The sequence below is a fragment of the Chiloscyllium plagiosum genome, chromosome 22 (genome assembly GCF_004010195.1).
Source record: "Chiloscyllium plagiosum isolate BGI_BamShark_2017 chromosome 22, ASM401019v2, whole genome shotgun sequence".
Taxonomy (NCBI): Eukaryota; Metazoa; Chordata; class Chondrichthyes; order Orectolobiformes; family Hemiscylliidae; genus Chiloscyllium; species Chiloscyllium plagiosum.
The window spans coordinates 2247600-2251657 of NC_057731.1; positions in this window are offsets into that span (position 1 = coordinate 2247600).

A 4058-nucleotide genomic window follows, 5' to 3' on the forward strand; every position below is an offset into this window, starting at 1 on the left:
CTAAATTGCCCGTAGTGTTAGGTAAGGGGTAAATGTAGGGGTATGGGTGGGTTGCGCTTTGGCGGGTCGGTGTGGACTTGTTGGGCCGAAGGGCCTGTTTCCACACTGTAATGTAATGTAATCTAATCTAATCTAATTGACTACAATTTGAGCTGGGACAGGTAGACCTCAGTGGTCTGATGTTTCACAGGCTGGTTACAGCCTGTGTGTTTCTCTTGTACTTTGAGAAAAGGCCTATGTTGATTTTTGTGGCAGGTGGCCCTTGCAATCTGGTCTGCTTTATTTTGCATGTTTTCACTTTGGTATTTAGTCTGAGGCCCTGTGAGAAAATGCACCTTTCCAGATGAGCTGTTCCTGTGTGGGTCAGCCTGGCCCTCTGTGGATGGTCTAGGCCCTCTGTGGATGGTCTAGGTCTGAACAGCCGTGTGTGTTGGGTGGTGAGCATTTGCTGCCTGTTAGAGTGAACCATCCACTGAGTTAACTGCACCTTTTATAATGAACTGTACTTCTGTGAGTGGGCCTGGTTTTCAGTGGATAGACCAGGCCTCTATGGAGACTGAACACCTGCGTGTGTGCTGTGGGGTAGGCATTTGCTGCCTTCAAGAGTGGACTCTGCCTTTGGTTGTAGACCTTATCTCTGACAATGCATTCTGGAGTGGACTCTACTCCTGGGAATGGACTCCTCATTATGAAGAGAACTGTTCATAGTAATGGACTTTGTGGATTAAATGGACTCTGTCTGTTGGTAGTTGACTGAGTTGTTGCCTGTTGGGTTTATCACTTGCATTATCTTGTGTGTCCCTGGGTCTGGCAGGCCTCACTGAGCTAGGAGGCTTCTAGGTCACCCCGAGAAACAGAGGGTGGGTAGGCCATTCTGAGAACTGAAGGGTGGGTAAATTGCAAATCATGAAAAAGAAGAACTCTGGTGGTCAAGGACGCTCCATGTGTAAATGAAGGGTGGGTTGGTGACTGGATACTGTTTCTATGGAATTATTTCACCATGTTGACAGTTTAAACTTGGTAATATGCAACAAAAACAGGAGTGTCAGACTCCTATTCACTCAGAGCTGGATCAGTGTGTGCATGCGTGTACTGCAAGGACTCTCCTCCTTGACTGTGTCTGAGGGGAAGGGGACTGTCTTTGGACCAGCTGCCCCACATCCAGTGAGCTCTAAGAGGAAGGAAGAAAGAAAGAAGAGGAAGGAGGGGGAGGCAGAAGGAGGTGAGAGCTTTGAGTCCTGGGCCTGCTTCTGGAGCTGCAGCTTGGGCCTCACCCAGGTCAAGGGAGTGTTGCTGCTGCCTGGGGCACCACTGCTGGTCTGAGACCCCACCCCGACCTGCCTCAGCTGCTACTGTTTGGGGCCTGCCTCACTGCTGCTGCCTGGGACTTGCCTTTGGCCCCTCCCAGGACCTTCACCACCACTGCTGCTTCTAGAGGCCCACCTCCACCGCTGCTGCCTGGGACTCGCTTTGGGGCTGTCTGGGACTTGCCTTGGGGACCCTCCCCAACAGGCCTGCCTGCACTGCTGCAACCAGGGACCTGCCTGGAACTTGCTTTGGTGCTGCCTGGTACTCGCCTTGGGACCCTCCCAGGACTACCTCCACTGCTGCTGCCTGGGACTCGCCTTGGGGCCCCTCTCCAGGACCTCCACCACTGCTGCGACCAGAGGCCTACTTGGGACTGGCTATGGTGCTGCCTGGGACTTGCCTTGGGACCCTTCCAAAACCTCCACTGCTGTGACCCGAGGCCTGTCTCCATCTGCTGCTGCTGCCACTGCCTGAGGCCTCACCCGGACTTAACGACACAGCTGGTTCCTGGGGCCTACCACAACCACCATACAGTAGCACAGCATGGCGAGTCCCAAAATTGCAGGCCCCAGCCACACCTATGCCGGGATAGCCGCTGACTTAGGCTCAGCCTCTCCCGCCCCGGCTGTAACCCCGACCTCCTTTAGGCACCTGACTAAACGCCTGAGGGTCAAGGCCTATCGCCACCCCAACATGACCATCGAGGCCTGCAGTAAGGCCATGGCTAGTGTGGTTGGCTAGGGTGTTGTCTTCTCGCCTGGCCTCTGTGCTGGCCCACATGATTCACCCGGACCAGTCCTACATGGTCCCGGGCCAGAGGATACACGACAACATCCACCTGGTCCGGGACCTGATCCATTTCTGTCGATGGGCTGGTCTGCTGAGCGCCTTCCTGTCTCTCGACTAGGAGAAGGCGTTCGACAGGGTCGATCACGAGTACCTGCTCGGGACTCTGCGGGCATTCGGGTTCGGGACGCAGTTCGTCGCCCGGATCCGACTTTTGTACGCCGCCGCAGAGTCTCTGGTTAAAGTTAACGGGTCCCTGACAGCGCCCCTTCGCTTCGGGAGAGGAGTGCGTCAAGGCTGCCCCCTGTCCGGCCAGCTGTATTCCCTGTGCGTGGAGCCTTTCCTGCGCCTCTTGCAGAGGAGGTTGTCGGGGCTGGTTCTGTGCGGCGCGGGCACGGCGGTGGTCTTCTTGGCCTACGCCGACGACGTGCTCCTCACTTTCACCGACCCTGCTGACCTGGGGAGGATGCGCGAGTGCCAGGCCGTGTACTCGGCAGCGTCTTCCGCCAGGATCAACTGGGCCAAATGTTCCGGACTACTGGTCGGTTCGTGGCGGGTGGACTCTCTGCTGGAGGAGTTATGGGGGTTCAGCTGGAGTACCACCCATCTCCTCTACCTGGGAGTCTACCTCAGCTCAGCTGAGGAATCCTGGCTGGCCAACTGGCAGGAGTTGGAGGCCAAAGTCTTGGCTCGCCTAGACCGCTGGACAGGACTGCTCCGAGTGCTATCTTACAGGAGTCGAGTGCTGGTCATAAACCAGCTGGTGGCCGCCATGCTGTGGTACCGGCTGGTCACTTTGGCCCCTCCTCCTGGCTTTGTCGCTGACATCCAGAGAACGTTGGTCGATTTCTTCTGGGACAAAAAGATGCACTGGGTCGCCGCGCAGGTTCTGAGTCTCCCTATTGAGGAGGGCGGTCAGTCGCTGGTGTGTGTCCGTACCCAGGTCGCGACGTTCCGCCTTCAGACCTTGCGGCGATACCTTTACGTCGAGCCTCCTCCTACGACACGCAGCTCCTGTTCGTCGACCGTGACGGTTTGGAGGTCACCCTCAAGACGCTGCCTGTCTTTTACCAGGACCTGATCACTGTCTGGAACATGGTCGGATCGAGTCGCGCCTACCCTCCGGCTGGAGTAGCGGCTGTCGTCAGGGAGCCGTTGCTCAGGAATCCGCACCTCCGTACTCGCGGGTTCGAATGGCTGTCGGAGGGGAGGGCCGTGGTGGGGAGGGTGACCAGGGTCGGGGACGTGCTGGGTGCCGGGGGGCCTGGGCTGGACGCTGCCGCAGGACATAGCGAGCAGGGCAGCGGTCGACGTCCGGTACGTGGCCACCGCCATCCGACGCCTTAAAACGGCAGTGCTCGGACCCGACGTAGTGCACCAGTTGGAGGACGCTCAGGTGTGCGGTGGGATCCCGTCCGAGCTCACCCCAGCCCGGACGGAATTTCACATTGGCCCCAAGGTCCCATACTTCCCGCGGGAGCCTGTGCCCCACAACCTGAGCCGCCTCCGAAATTTTAACTTTGTTTCGTTTAGGGAGGTGAACAGGAGAGCCCTGTACAGACTGCTGCTGCACACCGTCCACCTCTTCTCCCTCACCCACCGTCCGGACACGCCTTGGCGTGCCCATTTGCCACCGGGCGGTGGGGATCCCCAGTGGAGGGCTCTCTACGCGGGAGTCCTCCCCCTTTCTCTCGGGGATCTGGGGTGGAGGGTGCTGCACGCAGCAGTCCCCTGCAACCGCAGATTGCGGTGGTTCACGGACTCCCAGCCCAACTGCTTGTTCTGTGGCGCTGTGGAGTCCGTGGACCATGTATATATTGGGTGTGGGCGTTTGCACCCCCTTTTTGATTTTCTGAAAAACCTTCTCCTCTGTTTTTGGCTGCACTTCAGTCCCACGCTCCTGATCTTTGGGCACCCGGTACGGAGGAAGGAGGGCAGGTCTGAAGACCTCCTCGTGGGCCTGC